The 18,558-nt window shown below is 38.4% G+C and overlaps 1 long non-coding RNA gene across 1 annotated transcript; it reads left to right on the top strand.

Annotated features, from left to right (window-relative positions):
• Positions 1-5,738: 5,738 nt before the first annotated feature.
• Positions 5,739-11,125, top strand: LOC146314268 (uncharacterized). The gene is made up of 3 exons (XR_014771949.1): positions 5,739-5,828; positions 8,425-8,556; positions 11,070-11,125. It is a non-coding gene; the product is annotated as an uncharacterized LOC146314268 (long non-coding RNA).
• The last annotated feature ends 7,433 nt before the right edge of the window (positions 11,126-18,558 follow it).

Below are 18,558 nucleotides of genomic sequence, written 5' to 3'. Positions count from 1 at the left end.
CCATAAAATGCCTCATAAACTTACAGTTAAGAAAAAAATGTTTTTTGTTTGTTTGCTTTTTGCTTTTCACTAATTAACTATGTCATAAAAACCCATTTGCTAAAAAGGCATCAAAATGCTGAATTCATGAGTGTCTCAGCTTGGACTATTCAATGATCTTACTGCGCATCTGTGGAAGCTCGTGTAAACAAACAGCTCAGCACGGTGTAAAGGCTACTGAAAAACTGAAGAGTGAAGCTACCCCAGAAATGCTGTAAAAGAGGGCAGCAGGAGGATACTACAAGACAATAGCCACTCCAGATACAGCCTGTTAACCTTGCTGCTGTCTGCCAAGAGATACAGAAGTATCCACTGTGTACCACCAGACTACAGAAAAGCTTCTTTCCTGAGGCTGTGAGACTCCTCAGTTCATCCTCCACACACCACCATAAATAAAAGTTTATTTTTATCACTTACTATTTATTGAAGGAATGAAAAACAGGAGAACAAAGGATGTGGGGGGCCCCGTGCCTGAGTTTGCTCTCTGCCCGAAAAGAACTAAATCCGCCCCTGTATCCACTGACACTCAAGCCCGTTGAGAAATAACCTCCAAGGGGAAAATTTCAGAACAGAGGGAAACACACAATCACTTGTCTCATTATTGCAGCTCCTCTTGTAGGATTGCAAGCTGTTTTTTTTCCTCTGTTTTCAGTCTTGTAGGAGGGAATTAGGGCATGGCCCACTGTCCTCAGAGTGACTTTCTATCTTGTAAACCGTGTTTTATTCTCCTTAAATCGTCACCGGTTGTCGGGCCTGTCTGTACTTAAGAAGGGGCTTTGACACTGTCACACTGCGGTCTGTTAATCAGCCAACCTTGTTGCCTACCTCTTTCAGAAAATCTATGATCACACTGTTAGTGCAACCTTGTACTGTCACCACCGGTGCTGCCGTACGCTCGCACTCCTTCCTTTGACTCGTGTGAGGATTATTCAGTGGCTGAGGTGAGAGTCCACTGAGAATAGGCTGTAAAGTGTCAGTCATGGTTACCCAGAGTGCTGTTGTCTTAGACAATGTAACCAGGTGAAAGTGAGTGAAGGAGATAGGAAACCATCAATATGCTCCCTGTGTAAATTGAAGAAGGTCATGATTTATGGCTCCCGGCTACAGCGTACATACATGCTGAATCTACTCTTTTTTTTCTCCCTCTGTCGCCTGGCTCAAGGACAGGTAAGGGTGCCTTTCTCCGCAGCTCATCCCCACCGCCACTGTGCAGTCTGTGGCACTTTGTGATGGACAGCCCCCGAGAAAGGCCAGCATGCTTTCAAAATGAATTGAGCGCCATCTATAGGTCGCCACGGTGACTGAGTGATCTCTGGTGTGCGGGGAGGAAACAAAACGATCAGATATGCATTAAAGAGCTGCACTCTACTACCTGTGATTCTCCTCATCCACCTGCCTCTTTGCATGTTTCACCACCTCATCAGTCACGTCCGTCTCCCGGTCTCCTTTTACTCGGGGACTCAGACGGAGAGGGGACAGCTGTGGGTTTTCTAAGGCCTCGCGACAGCTGCAAACCCCGCATGGCATTGCATCTGTTCAAGTCTTGCAGCATGATGGCCTGTATCTCAGCTAAAGCAAGTTACATTACAGTTCATAGTGGGGTTCTCTCTGGTCTTAGCCTATTAACCAGCGAGCAGATGGAAATTATATGGGAGCCTGAAAATGGACTTGCAAGCATCTTGCTGTCTCGAGCACGCAGCTTAAAAATGGGACAATTCAAATAAGGCCACACGAGAGAAATCAGGACTTGTCTGTAAATTCATTCAACGTAGCACCGTGAAGTCTTCTATGAATCTTAAAGTTTATTATTTATTTGGATGATTTATTATGTCTGGGTGCCTCCGACGCCGTTACTCTGCCTTTGGTGGGAGCCAGACGTAACAAATGGAGCACTCATTAGCATTTGACCTCCACATTATGCTTTGTTTACCTGCCTCTCCTCACCTCTATATCTCCTCAGACAAAATCAGGGCTTTCGCAGAAGGCTCCGACTGTGACACAGTTTTGTTACTGGGCGGTAAAGGTAAGTACCACATTTGCATTGCAAGATTTCTCAAACAACTTGAGCATGCAGAAACAAGGTGGAGGGGGAAAAAAAAAAAAAGATGCTCTGCTCCTCGGGGACGTAGCCACTCCCAGACGCCGCTGTCGTCGTCTAGGCTCTGGAGTCCTGACAGCTGCTTAAATCCCCAGAGATGTTAGAAAGAAGTATGAACAAAAGTTACAGTAAAGAGTCACAGGCTCATCCTGTTGTGTGTGAGAGAGGAGACAGTAGTGTTTGGATTGGAAGGTATTCACAGCTAATTGCTTATGGCCAGACATGTCATGAAAGCGTGTGATAACATGGATTTTTGGTGTGCATATTAACAGTTTATGCTTGCAAGCATGTTTGCTTTTCTTCACCTATGACAGTGATCACACAATATGGTTGCAAAGCAATTAAAAAAAAAGATTTAGCATTTCCAGATTTCCAATTAAACATTGGCATTAAGAGGTAACTCATTATTTTTCAAACTAGGCCCCATTCTGTTTTGTGTTTAACCGGCTAATGGGTACAACAATTTGTGAGAGCTGTGCAGCCAGTAGAAGCAAAACTGAGCTGCGACGTAATCCCTCCGGACAACTGCACACCATCAAAGTATGTCCAATAAAAGTGTTTTTTTTTTCCACTGACAGGCTCAGATGTGTCTGATAACATTATGGAAAGGATCCCTACAGAGTTACACCTTTTTTTCAAAGAGTAAGATCCTTGTTGTTTAACCATAAACAGACACTACGTCGGTCTGTTCAAAGTGACCAGACTTCAGTCTCCCCATTGGCTGTTCTGCCTGACTGTCAGGCGAGGGGGTGGGCTTACCTGGCCAAAGTAATTAAGTAAGAACGGGAGGCAGCTGTGGGAGAGATGCACAAGGGAAGAGAGTTGCTTGTTCAACTGCTGTGCCAAGAGGAAAGCTTCCCTCTTTTTTTTTGTTTCGAGTTGTTGTCCATGTGTTTAACGTTTACAGAATAATGAGCTGCTGACAGAAAGCAGTGAGAGAGAGTGAGCAGGCCGAGTGATGAATGTCGGATTTCAGAGCTGGAGCACAGAGGAATCAGGTGGGCCTACGCACTTTATTGTTAGCCTGGCAGACAAACGCTCTGTATCTAGTTGTTTAATATATGCAGGTGACCAAGCTCTGGAAACCTAGAGGCGACCATATGCCAGATTTTCCCGGGGTTGTGTTGCCATGACAAAAGTCATACAATGACACAAACAAATGAAGCGACCTAGGCAGTGATGGACCTGAGAGATAAAATGACTGTTTTTTCAGTGGAGTCTGGTGGCTTTGAACAGAACATCCTTACTTTTTAAGAAAAGTTGTGTAGTGAACCTTTTCATAATGTTGTCACACACTGAACAGTCTGAGTGTGTCAGTGGCAAAAAAACAAAACAAAAACAAGCACTTTTAGCGGTCTTACTTTGAAGTTGTGCATTTGCCCATAAGGATTATGTTGTAATTCTGTTTCACTTCTGCCGGCTGCAACTCTATCCCTCAACACTGGACCAATTTCAAAATTGCTGCATTAGTCACTTTGACACAAAACATGGGCAAATAGGGTCGGCTGAAAAACAACAGTTACCTTTTTAAAGTGATTTTAGTCTATGAAAATATTTTGGTGTGCCTCTTGTCATGTTCAATCATCCAGTACAACCATACCAGAAAAGGGGAAAACACTTGATATAAGATACAAGTAATATCAAATCAAATGAAAAAATGAATTAAATGTAGCTGAAAACTTCTCTATAAAAATAAAGAAATAAATACAATTGTAATTATATGCTCTGTGCAATATTAACATTTCCACATTTCATGGTCATGCATACAGTGTGTGTAAAGAGAATCATAAGCAACAAGTAATGGCAAACTGGCAAACATCCAAACACACACACACACACACACACACACACACACACACACACACACACACACACACACCATATAACCAGACCGCGGGGTGTGGCAGGTAGCTGTGTGTGCTGTAGTTAATTGCGCAACGAGAAACTGTTCTCTAATTTATTTCTTGCCTGTCCATACAAGAGTGATCATGAAACCCCATTCATTTCACAGAACACAATTTTCATATTTAATGAGCATGACTCCAATACAATTACAGTAATTAGTCAAATCTCACTCACGGCCAATGGAGCTCGCCACCATTATTAGTGGATCTTATTAATGATGTTGCACATGTGGTGCTCATAGGGTAATTGAGGGCATGTGTGGGTATGGGAACAGGGGTACTGGGGATTGGAAAGCAGTGGTGGTGTCAGTCTGTTTTCTGTCTCTGCTGGGCCTCATGTTAAATGGAGGTCCGCTTGATATTAACTTTGAGATGTTTAAACATGGTGGCAGGCAGCGCTATTGATTTGACAGCATGGTCGACTGTACTGGGTTTACCTGATAGTCTGAAATTGTTTTATATGAAACTTGTAAGTAATATATATGACAGTAAATCTACATACCCTCAGTAGATATACGTAATATCAAGATATGGGCAACAATTAGTGAAACCAAATTCTAGCAAGTATAACAATCTTACATGTAAGATGAATACCAAAAAAGCAACATATATGTAATCATACATATTTATTTATAAAAAAAAACACATGTCTTTATAACTGAGACAATAAAATGATTAAATATTTAATTAAACACTATGCTTCAAATTTTCTGTTCCAGGTTCAAAACATTATATGAAACATACAGAAAACATAATTTGCCCTGTGCTTTATTATAATATATTTTATAAACTTAATGTTTACTTGATTCATATTTAATACTTGTAATTTTGCTGTATGAGAAAAAAGTGAAGCCAAAACAGCAAATCTGATAACCCATTAGCTGCTGCACCTGACATTAGCATTGAGCCGCTTCCTAGCTAACGTTTCTCTTTGATAGTGTTTCATAATACGTTATAAAAGCTGTGAATTAATTCTGAAATATCAATGCAAAGGGCTTAGACATATTTATTTGAGCCTGGACATACAAGTGAAACACATTGATGTAATCAAGCTTGCAGTCTAACGTTAACTAGCTATCTTGCCGTCTCTTCACGTGACTTCAGAAATGTTTTGGTCAAGTCAGAAAAGTTGTGTGACATTTTGCTCACTGGATCTCATATTTCTGTGTAATGTAACATCCTACACAAAAGGGTGTTACAAGTGCTTTAGCAGCGTTTTATGTGGCAGTAATGATGTCGGGTAATGTTAGCTAGGAAGTGGCTCAATGCTAATGCTAGCTATGGTTGGTAATGTGTTATCAAATGTACTGCTGTCCTTCCACATTTTCACAGTCCATTGTCTTTTCAGTAGCTGATCAATTAGGAAGTGGTGAAATTATAACAGTTTGTCTAAATAAACCTGCAACCAGGAACACAGGAGGAAAACATTTGCGCTTCCCACCCGTCAAAGGAAAATGGCTGCTGTGGGAATATGGTAAGTCTGAGACATGTAAGTCTTCTAAGACATATAAGACATAAACATTTACTATTGGAGGCAATGAGACATTTTTATAAGGTTTTTCAATTTATTTTCCATATGGTATAACTTACATAGCTACATAAATTCAATTCTATCATAGACACATCACATTTTTGCTCCATCAGTTGACCTGAGAGTTTGTATATTTTAGAAGCTGCTTTAAATAATTGCATATCAGTTCACAGCATCACCGCTGTGCTCTGGACCCAGGAGGATCGCAACAAAAAAGACAAAGGGAGACGCTTGGAAAAAAAGAAGCCCACTTACTGTGAGTGATGATACTGCAGTGTCTGACATTTTGGAGGTTTGTAGAGCTTCTCTTTCCAGACTGATCCTTATTAAACCTATAGAGCATCTGCAACAAGAACACGCAGTGGCAAGTGATACAGCTCACACCACCGATACGGATGAAGCCGTTGTGTGCAGATTTTTCTTTATGTTGGTATGAACAGCTGTGATGATAAGATTTTATGATGTGCACTTAAGTCAGTGATATTACATTTGAAAATTAGAAAATTAGAAAAATACAACTTTAAACTAATGTCTTTCATAAAAGTAAAGCCAACACAGAAGGCAACCTAGAGCTTTTTATATGAAAGCTTAAGTTTTGAACCAGTTAGTGTCAGGGTTGATGTTTGTAAAGAAGCAGTAATTTTAATCAAAGAAAAGTGACTTAATGGCCTCTTATCCAATTAAGGGCAGTGTCACCGCTGAGTTAATGAGTGTGACGCTGCAACAGAAAAACCTCTATTAACACAACATAATTAGCGGAACATGGTGGAATTAGACAGCAGCAATGACAGTGCTTTGGTGTTTTTATAATTAAACACGGGAAAAGACAACAATTAAGCCAGATCTTAAAACCCCCAGTCTCATTCAAGCCAGAGAGGACATGTATTGTTTTTGGGAAAGCTCCTGAGACGACGCTGCCGTTGTGTGAAGTTTGAATTACAGTTCAAAGAAGAGCTGAAAGTGAGGGAGGTCACGACAACAACGCAGGGGATCATTCGGGGAGGTCGTAAGACGCACACACAGCTCCTGTACGGGAGGTGCCATGTTTGTGATGGAGAACTCAGTGGCATTTATTGTATATTTCACAAAGGCATTTCTGCCTGTGGTTTCCGAGAGAAAACATGAGGGCTTGGATCATATGATTAAACTTGGAACAAATTTTCAGCACAGATTAGAGTTCCATATGGCAGCGTGTTGCTGCCACCATGACAAAATAACACAAAAACAGCATCTATTCCTAACACTGAAGATTTTCTGATGTTAAAGAAAAAATAGATAACGCTAAAGATAAAGATTGGTATTTTGTTGATGGTGAGAATAATATCTTGTTATGACATTTTTTTAAAGTTCTTATTTTTTCAGCAGATTTCACTTATGTTTCACTTTATTTACTTGTAATGATGATTATTTCTAGCCCAGTTGAATGACTCTAAGGATGGCAATGCAGGTCACTAATGTGTGGTGAAATCTTTGCCTGGGAAGGCAGGGAGTGACCTATCAATCTGGCATTTGTCTATATTTAATTAATGCCGCAGTTCAAGTTCAAATGTACACAAGGGTAGACAAAATGTAACCTAAAGGAGTAGGGTAAGAAATCAAGAAATATGCTAACTTGGTGTGTTGGTTACCCTTGTATGACCACAGCTCTTTTTCCCTCATAAGACAATATTGAACATTTTTTCAAGTAAGAAATATCCAAGCTATCTGCACTAAAAAGTGCAAACAGCAGGTTGGAAAAGGCCACAGTCCAGTCTAATCATAAACTGGCAAAATAAAATACAACAAAACTGCACATAATAGCTACATGGTGCCAATCTGTCGCTACAGGTTTTTAAAACCTTGCAACCATCATTACATGACATGTAACTCACAGCACGTGGTCATAACACTCACGCACTGATAGTCGGGAGTGGAAGGGCGCAGTCCATAGCAAAAAGACTGTGAAACTGTGTAAAAATAACTTGTATAAAGTTGTTGCATCAGACTGTCAAGACAAATAATTAGAAAAACTACACATCCAGAATTCATGCGAGTGACATCATGACTTTCTTCCTCCAAAAGCTAACATTAGCTGCTAAAGCTACGTCCAATGCCTTAGTTTTGTTGTTCTGGGATTTAGTCAAACAACAACTGATCTTATTTGTTCTGATAAAAGCACCAGGAGTCCCTGGATAAAACACCTCAGGTAAGATAACATTAAAAGGGGCAGCAAGATTGTATATATACAGGTAGTTCACTGAGCTGTTTCACTTACGACAAACCATTGACAAATTGTGACTTTCTTATTTTATACAATTATGTTTTACATTGAAAAACAACAAATGTAATACGAGGTACAGTTCAAACAAGATAAAATAATGATATGTCTCTGGCTGTAGACTCAAACCAGATATTTATGTCAGGGTGTGGTGGAGACCAAAAACAGCCAAAACCCCCCCCCACCAAAACAGAGTATTTAAATTCGCCAGGTGACCAGACACGCAAATACAAATAAATGTTAATGTTACTAACACATTCGCCAAATATTTATGAGATGATAATATGTCAGTCTTGTTGAACTGCCCCCAAGAGGCCATTATTAAATTACTGCAGGTTTAATTAATTTAATTTAATTTAATTTATTGTAAAAAGAGTTGAATGACCAGTTGACCTGAAACTGTTCATGTGTTCGTTCAGCCTCGTTCAGGACTATCAGCGCTAACAGTGAAGGTTTGTTGGGATGCATCTCAGTCTGAACCCACCGATTATTCTCCCTGCAGCATACTGGAGGGCAGGCCTTATTAGTGATGTGCTAATGTGACATTAATTGCTTTTACTTTTTCACTCCATTAAGAGGCTGCTATCTGTTTCAGGAGCCTGGCCAGATGGTTTATCGGCTCTGCTCTGGCAGCGGTGTTGCTAATGGACTGAAGCGCGGAGCTGTAAAATAACGACAGCAACAGGCGACCACGAGAAATGCCCATATTTGAGCAGCAAGTGTGGAGGTACGGAGCACCTGTCACATTGGGAAGAGCAGGACAGCTGATATTGTGTTTCACTTAAATACTGACAAAAATCAAGGAAAGGAATTTGGAGGGAAAGAATCGCTGAAACCTTTGACCTTAAATAGATCAGGTGTGTTTGTGTAGAGTATCTTTAAGCTTTTCTTGAAGAGCAGTGACAAGTATTCATTCAAAATATTGGCAGGCATTGACTATATGCTGAAAATAAGGCGGCCGCATCGAGCAGTAAAGCCAAGAGCAGGGTCAAATGCTAAATAAGAAGAAACTGGCACTAGAGACGCCCAGGGGAAACCTCTTCCTCTGTGTCCTTATTCTCCCCCTCCTCTGTCCTTACTCTCCCATCCACCACCCCTCCACCTCCCCCCTACCTTGATGCCAAAGCTCCATGACCTAGGCCAAGATCAATAGCACAGTTTAAAGAGGATGGACTGTGTAAATAGAGACGATAGATCCTGCCGATGAGGATGCCTTGACCACTGATGGCCTCTGACTGGTGCGGTAGCATTTGATCAAGTCTAACATTGATGGCTGTCAATACGTTTGGCACAGAGGCGTTTGGACCCCTGTCAGTGGGACGTCAGGATCGTGAAACATTATAGGGGCTGGGTCCAAAGATGACTGGTCAATTTTTAGATAATTTTCTGTTTGAGTGCTACAATCCAGGATGATCTGGGGCCGTTAGGGATCTGGAGTTGCAGGCAGGTATTGGCAAATGGACATCCAATAACAGCATCATCCTGTGGGTGTCCAGTGTGCGCATTCACCTTGTTCAGTTCAGAGTGACTGAAGCATACTTTCATCCTGTTAACATGCCTCTTAATATTCAGAAAAGCTAACATTAATCACAACTAGAGCAGTAACAATTTAGTGGATTAATCGATTAGTTGATTGATAGACAGACAACTATTTTAATAATTGTTTAAAGCTCCAGTGTTTAAGATTGGCAGAATATGGCAGAAATGAAATGATAATATCCATATGTATATTTTCAGTAGTCTCTAAACACCTGAAAATCACAAACACTGTTGCACTAAATTCATAATTGCAGTGTTTTTCTTTGGGTACTTATAACTTTCGAATGAACCATTTATATCTACAGAGGGTGCAGGTCCTTCTACATGGACACTGCCATGTTCAGCCACCATTTTTCTACAGTAGTCCATATGGACAAACCATACACTGGCTCTAGATAGGGACTTGGATGTTTTTCATGAGTTTTGGGGCCACCGTAGGTTCTCCAACATGTTTGGAAGGGAAGGGTGAGGTTAGTCTAATGCCTCACCACTAGATGCCACTAAATCATGGTACTTTATGTTATTTATCAAGTAAAAATGTTGAATATTCAAATTTTCCAGCTTCTCAATTGTGAGGATTTGCTACTTTTCTGTGTTTTATATTGTCTCTATTCACATTTTTAAGTGAATATCTTAAGGTTTTGGACTGTTGGTCAGACAAAACAAGACATTTCAAGGTGTTTCCTTGGGATTTAGGAAACTGTGAGTGGCAATTTTCCACTATTTTGATGTTTGACATTTTATAAACCATACGATTAATCAAATAATTAAGAAATTAATTTGGAGATTAATTGACAATAAAAGTAATCATTTATTGCAGTCCTAATTACAGGTCTCCCTGAGTAAAATTTGTTATTTGCAAAGAAAGAAGAGAATAAAGAAAAATTAATAATAATAATTTGACATAACATTAATACTCCTAAATTGATTATGAGCCGATTATGAGCTGTAATCTGTGTTTAAATCAGTATCTTGTTATTGGTGTGGATGTCCTCTCCATTATGTTTTGATTACAAATGTTTTTCATGTACAAGTGTTATAAAAAATCGGTCCGTAATGTGTGCACACAGCTCTTCATGGGGATTAAATTAACTGTTCCTGTTTTCCACAATAATATTATGCATCAGGTTGGAATTCCCCAAATAAAACCCAGATGGCATGCATTTTCAAAAGTGATTTATTATAAATAAAACATTTTTTCTGCATCTTTGAAGACTTGCATTACCATATCTGTGGCATCAGCTTTTTTCTGCAATATTCTTCTTTGCAGCAGTTTTAATGGACCACATGTATGATTATTTATATAGTTTACAGCTTCTCAGTTAGATGCCATAACATTGACTGGGTGCACCCTTTGGCAAACAGCCTCTAACCTCCAGGTGAATTCGGAAACTGGCACTCAGAGGGTCAAAACTGGGTTTTCCTGAGGTGCCCCTATAGCTCTGTTGGTAGGGCGTGCGCACCATGTGTTGAGGCTATCAGTCCTCTGCAGCGGCTGCCGGTTTGGTTCCCGCCTGCGGCACATTAGCTGCATGTCATCCCCTTTCCTATCATGTCTTCAGCTGTCCTATCTAATTAAAGGCAAAAAAGAACTTAAAAAAATAATTAAGGTCCAACACAGTATGTTATGTAGAGTTTTACATTACTCCTGTAATGCAAACATAATCCTAAATTCTTCAAACATTTGTTTCTGTTGTCTAGTTGAATGTTTTTAGTTGCCAACACGTCCCAATGGAGGCTGCAGGTCAATGTAAGGAGCAGTGTAACATCACAGTAATAAACATCTGTGTATATACTGTGTGTTGTAGGTATTCTCCAAAAGTTTTTCTTTTTTCAAAAGACTTGTTCATCACCTTGTTAGAAAGCTTGTCACTCACTCAAACACAAAAGAACAACAAATATTACATACTATATATAAATTGTTATTTATTTTAGACTAGAAGAAGAGTCTGTGATTTCACTTAAAAGAGTACTGCACCAATGTAGGGCACTTCAATAACATTGTTATATTGTTTTAAAGGACTAAATAGTGAAACTGATGTGGCAAAACCAAAAATATAGTCTTTTTCCCTCCATACATTGTTCTTCTTTGTCAAAACCTGGACCTTACATTACACACAGTGCAACTCAACAGTCAGATATTTGGGTATATTGTGTTAGTAGTGGCTAATGTGGCCTTATGCCTCTAGTTTCAAGGAGAGATGAGGAGCTTACAGACTTCATCCCCAACTGATGTTGAGTTAGGTGACATTTCATGATGTTAGCAACATGCTAACTAACTAACTAGCTCATTTACAAGTACACCAGTTGTTAGCATTGTTTTGACCAGATGTTGTTTAAATAATAAAGTTTTTTTTTAAGTTATGTCACTTTTACAGGATGATTACAGCAACATCTCTTAATCACCTTTAAAATTTGGTTTTCCTTTCAGCATAGACGAGGAGAAAGTTGACTGTGGTTCTAAGCTTGGTGTTTGCTAACTGATGGAGCACAGAAAACACAGAAAGAGGCGGGACATATGAAGGGTCCATTCAACAAAAGTCACAAAAGAGTACTTCCCGAGACATGCAAACGGAATTTCATGTGTAAAATTGATTGAGTTTACCTTTTGTTTCTCTAACAAGAATTTCCTACATATGGAGAAATAGGCTAAATATGATTTAAGCTACAGCAGTGTGTTAAAATGCTGACCCAATACATTGATTGAATAGGTGAAGTTATGGTGTAGGCCTAATCCATTCCTGCAGCGTAACTATGAGCAAGATTTATATGTTTTTTGAATGCGGAAACCAGCCTATTTTACACTTTTATATAGAGCACATGAGCAGATAGCATCTTGCCATCGGAGTTAATATTTCCTCAGTGAAAACAAAAACATTACTCACCTACATTTTGCATATCCTACATTATACTTTGTAAATGCAGAGCGTGCTAGTCATAATTCTGCTTATCTCACATGTGTGACAGCTCACATTTTAGTATATAAACCAGCCCATTACCGCCTGTGTAAGTTATATGCAACAACACAATCTGTTGAACCTGCAGCCAGCCAGCTGCTCATATTAATCAAACAGCCCACTTCCCTTTATGACATAAAGCAAATAGTCATAAATGCTCTTATCAGCCGTTCTAATAGTGTGGACGTTACAATCAGATTCATGGTGGCATAAACTATTACATTTCATCTTTATCATATCGAACGATCACTTCTCTTTCATGAGCGTCGTTTATAACCACCAGACAGCTTGTTGCGTAATGAAATTCAAAGGAGTCTATCGGCTCCAGGGATCTCACACTCTGTTTACTTATATTTACATATATTTATGTGGGTTTTGTTTTTCCACAACAGGCAAACAGGCATGATGAATGTATGGCCGCGGTCCCACTGGGACATGTGGCTCCCTGCAGAAATGAGCCGTGGTCAGGCAACTTCCAGCTTCACTGTGAAGTCTGTGCAACGTTTTATAATAGTGGAGCCTCTTCATCATCTCAACATGTTGTACTGACAAATAAAGACTTCTTCCTCAGAGTAATGTCAAGATGACATTATTGCACCAACGTCTTTGCAAAGTATAGTCACACATTTCTGAACTGTTGTCAAGGCATGTAGATGTTTAATCAAAACAGACTGAGAGACAATTATATGAAAACTCTCTTTTATTTTAATATTCACAGGCAAAACTTCCAAAATTTAATATTAATATTTTAGTCAACAAGGAAATTTAACAGCTAGGGGTTATGGGGGAAATTGTAACACTCAGTTTCTCCAATTAGAAACAAGCTAGAGTGATGACACGTTTTCTGCACATGCTCAGTAGGATTCTCCTTTTGCCTGTGGAAGAACAGGAGCAGGACCATTTCACCGAGGTTGTTTTTTTACTTTTCTTTCTTTCTTTTTTTTTTTTTTTTTTAACAAAAAAATTATTTTCAGGCATGAAAGTTCCTTTTTGGATGTTCATTATTTTCCTGATGCTGTCTAAAGTTTAGATGACCGCAAATGTAATCTCACATTAATCTTATCCCTAGGTTATTGGTTAATGAAAAGCATGAAAAGCTATGCTAATACAGATGTTGTTAGCTAGCATACAAGATTTTCCCATGGCTACAAGATCGGGGCAGTTGTAACACAGTTTTAACCTATTTTTCTGTTTTAAAATGAACATATTTCACTCAGTTTAAATGTGAAATTACTTTAAATCAGTTTAATTAATTAAAATCTAGTTAGTCTAATCTAGTCTTCAGCAAAAATAGAAATAGGTTTCTACTTTGACTGTATACAATATACCAAAAAGAAAAAAACTTTAAACAGTACAGCAGTAATGTGATTACTTTGAGGTGAGTTTCTATTTCAGATACAGTGGATTAATTTGACTTATTTTTTGCAGTGCTACAGTTGCCCCCTTGGTGGAGGCCTGCATTAAATTTTATATTATATTCTTGTCCTTATAAATTAAAATATTTCAATTGTATTATTAATCTATCTTATAAAGATGACTAGCATATTTCAAGTGGACTGTGAGTTATGAAAATGTGAAAACATTACAGCTGCCCCCGGTCTCCTCATATAGTCAGATGTCAGTAAACTGTTTATTGTTTGTCAGATAGGTGACAGACACTGCAGCGTTCTTCACAATCAAATATGAGGCAAATTTTCAAACCTCTGCTTTGTATACTCCCCCTTTAATTTGGAGCACTTTGATTAATCAATTAATATTCCTTTCTCAAGGTCTTTTTATAAACCTCATCATTAATAAAAGCAGACATTCAATTAGCAGCCAAATCTTGATTGCCAATTTTGTCATAACAGTCTCCCTTTCTATGCTTTTTTCTGGTCCGTTATAGTTGGGAGTATGGTGTGGGTAGGAAGAATTAACTAATTTCATTAATCTAATTGTCATCGCTTTCAACCATCCCACTAATAAGTACAAATTAATATGATTAATCAATTTGACGACATAAACTCATTCAATTACAGTTTTTCAAAGGCAAGTGGGTGTGTTGGGGTGATAGGGAGGTGCGGCGAGCGAAGGGAGGCGGGCAGCCGAGCAGCTTGCTCTGTGAGGAACCCAGCCCACAAAATTGAAGTCAAGTCAGGCAATTAGTCATTGTGAATGATAAATAAATGGTGATGAATTGTGGAGGGCAGATACCCCAGTAACTACAGTCTTATTTGATTCAGTGAAATTGAGACCTTTTTATGTAGAAAAATACTTAGAATATAGATTATTGTCTGCTTTTGTTTTTTAGACCAGACTGTGTCCATCTTTTTTTTTTTTTTCTCACACAAAACTGATGAATATTCGGTATGGGTTGAAAAAATTCTTTTGATTTTAGATATGATTTAATGCCAAAGAATACTGCTCTCTTTATGTACAGATAACAGAAACCATTATCAGGTTCAGTTTCATTTCTTTCCATTTTTCTTGCCTTGTTGTACTGCCATGTTTCTACAGTAGCCCAGAACAGACAAGTCAAACACTGTAGATACGGCCTTTCATGTTTTGTGTTAGTTTAGCGGCCAGTGTCATTGTAGTTTTCCCAACATGCAGCCATACCACTAGATGCCACTAAATCCTACACACCGGTCCTTTCATTTGTGATATCAATGTAGATCTTTTTGTATAGCAGTATAGGTAAAATAATAAAAGAACAGCTATCTAACTCGGTAAATTCAATATGTATCTTCTTCACCTTGATGCAAAAATCATATAGAATCCTTTTTATCCAAGAAAGCAGTCCTTACCCCCAGGACCAGTTCAACCATAAAGTATAAATACCACAGCCTAAGCAGTATGGAAAAATCTTAGCTGAAAAACTTCATATTGCCTCACATTAGGTGACAGTAAATTGCTTTATTACATGGCTTTGTTGCTCGATTCTGATTGGTCAATTACAGTATTCTCAGGTCTGTTATTTCTGTATAACAGACTGTTGTTATGAAGAACAAACCGTTGCTATGGTCACAGTTCTAATCACTAGAGACTCGAGACTCTAGAGCAACAATAAAATCACTGTTAAATAATTAAAATAATTTCAGAATGAATATTTTCAAAATATCAAAAATAATGTCAAAATGTTGATTTGATTTTGGTACATAACCATGTAACAAGCAGAATAATGTACAATGATCAGGTCAGTATTTGGAAATAAAGCCATAAAATCATTTTAAAATTAATATTTTGGGTCACTTAAATGTGTGCCATATACATATATATTTTTTGTAAGTAACCATGTAATAAACGGGATAATGTGCAGTGAGCGGTCCGTTTCATGTCAGGGCATCATCCTGTTGGGATTTATTTCACGATAACGACCTGCTCACTGTACATCAACCGTTATGTATAACCCCATGCTTTTAATTTAATACGCTTTTTTCATAGCAAACATTTTGATCTATCCTTGCAGCTTATGCTTACAACAATACCAGGAACCTGAAACTGAAGCAGCTAAATGCAATTTAGCCATTATTCATTTTATTATTTACACCTGTCAAGATGTCTTCTGTGAAAAAGGCCCTTTATAAAGAGGACTATGTTGATTATGTCAGAAAATATATAGAAAAACAAAAACACATTTGAAAATCAAATCTGAGAATATACACGTTTGACTACATAACCTGGGTTTTCAAGGTCAGTGGTTTAAGTGATTTTCCTCACTGTAGTCGTCCTAATTCAAATTAGGCTCCTAACTAAGACTCAGATAGTATGAACTGCTGTAGATTAACGAGTCTGGAGCGTATTTACTTGGAGCAGCTGCTGGGATTTTATTTGTATATTTCAGATCCACTGTGCTGAGAGGAGGATGTGCTGGCGCAGCACTTTGGGTGATGCCCTTTAATGCGCTCTATCTTATCAGCCCAGCATCACCCCTATTCAAACCAGCGTCTGATTGAGCAGTGTGATTCTGTTTGGGTCTTACATTGGGAATAGTTTATAGAGGCACCGTCTCTAATTTGTGAAGTGAGGTATTATAGAGGAGACAATTAGACCGGGGTTCGATTGGCGTAGAGAGGCTTGGATGCTGACAGTCAAGAGAAGGCTTTCAAATGTCATACCAATTAATCTATCCAGCCATCAAACAATATTCTGGAAACAAAGTCAGGGGGGGCGATCAATCCGCATCACTTTTCTCCTCACCGGGTTATGGGAAAATTGATTTGTCAAACAAAGCATTTTGGAAGCAGTGCATGGACTTGTTCGGGATCCATTAGCCTCCATTGAGCATTTTGTTTAACATAGGATTTTCATCACAGAGAAAATGCAGTGTCCTCAATACTGTGAGCTACAACTTTACGATTTCTGATTTCTTTGTTCTTGCTTAGGAAGCTTTAGAAAGTGCTGATGGAGATTGAAAGGGGGATAACTTCTAATGAAAATATTAGGCTTTTGTTTTCTCTCAGAGGCCTTTATTATTATGAAATGGCATTGTTATTAATAGACGCAAATGAACAGATTAACAATCATCCCTTTCATCCAAAAAGCATCATGCATTGGTCCCCAGTATATCAGTATTATTGTGCACTGTGGGGCTATCCTGCCATCCTATACAGCGTGGCTGCCCTAAGCTGTATCATGAATTCCCTGTGCAGTGTATTGTTCTAAGACAGAACTGTATCACATTGTGCCCGTCATGCTGTTTTAGAGGGGAGAGAGCTTCCTCTATGGGATTTCTCCCAGCCCCATCCCCTGATAATGTATCTCTCCCTAAAGGCTAGGCCTCCGTGACCTTGTCTTATTCATCGAGGGCGTCTTAAGCGAAAGAACTGAATCCTGAATGGGCCATTTCCCCTCTTTTAACACCCCTTTAATGTCATCAGTGAAATATGAAGTCATTAGGCGATATTAAAACACTGCTGACAAACTAATTAACGGGAGACATTAAACAGGACGGGCTTGATTAATCCGCTTTAACGATTCTTTTTAAGTGGTTCTGGTCAAAATTAATACAGATTTACTGGTGATCTTAAGAAAAAAATACTCTTATGTGTATCAGACCTCAAGGGCAGCCTAAAGTCACTGGTCTTTTACCTCCCACTGCTCTCCCTCCCTCCCACCCTACCCCCCCTGTTGTTAAACACAGTCTGAACTCACACAGTTGGTCCCAGAGTCTCTGACAACAAACTACTGTAGACTGTATGGACACACATGCTGTGGGCCTATCCTAAGAGGTTTTTCAGCCTATTTTGATTTATTGTATCATCTCTTGTAATCAGAGCAGTTACATCTATTATTGTTGTTAATTTAAATCATTTAATAGTACTTCAGTTAGCAGCCTGACACATTTTATGCTCACTAACAGTTTTAGATCAGAAAATCTGAATAAATTAATGTTTTTTTATTAATATTATGATTAATGTTATTAATGGTGTTACTGTTTCATATGAGGCACAGAGATAATTGCTGTTTTTTTTCTTACAGTCACTGGTTCCATGTTGAGGAGAAATGTGTTTGTGAATGTCTCCCTCTTGTGGTAAAAGCACAGGGCTCAGCTGCTTAGCATCATACTGTAGACCTATTTGCTGCTTGATTTTACCAAAAATGTTTTATTTTATTTTATTTTATTTTATTTTATGAATACTTTTTTGTGTTGCACTTTCACATTACAGGCCTACATTTAAACTTTTTTCTTTATTGTGTGCATGTATTTAGTTGTTTCTTCATGGTATGCATGTATTTAGTAAATCGAATGCAAATAAATGATATTATCATAACATATTCATTGACAGGCTACAGACATCTTACCTGAGACCTTTCTTTAATGCTTAGATAACAGTGACTTTTGGCATTATGTAGAAAATGTGGACATTAAAGTCAAATTATCATTTTAAAACAATTTTTATTGTGCATATAACAAAAACAAACAAGCAAGGCATATTTTCATGCCTCATCCATGAAAGAGCTGTCAGAGGTTGAGCAACAACAACACTTAATGCAAAATGACACAGATAAAAAATAAAATTAAAATTAAAATATATAAATAAAAATCTACACTACTTAATGTATGTGAATGTTCTCATTCATCCAGGTCATTGTAAGATGAGAGGCAAGATGTCTTCAAAGACATAAACAAGTCCAGTTGCCTTTGATTTAATCTTTTCTTGAGATTACACTACTTAAAAAACAAGACTTGTCACAGATTAACTCAAACATATCTAGTAAGGAAAATAACTTAATAGCTTTCTTGTCAATAA

The sequence above is a fragment of the Lutjanus erythropterus genome, chromosome 15, assembly GCF_056507025.1.
Source record: "Lutjanus erythropterus isolate fLutEry1 chromosome 15, fLutEry1.hap2, whole genome shotgun sequence".
Classification (NCBI taxonomy): domain Eukaryota; kingdom Metazoa; phylum Chordata; class Actinopteri; order Lutjaniformes; family Lutjanidae; genus Lutjanus; species Lutjanus erythropterus.
Note: the sequence above shows the minus strand (reverse complement) of the source record. Positions and strands in the feature narration are given on the sequence as shown.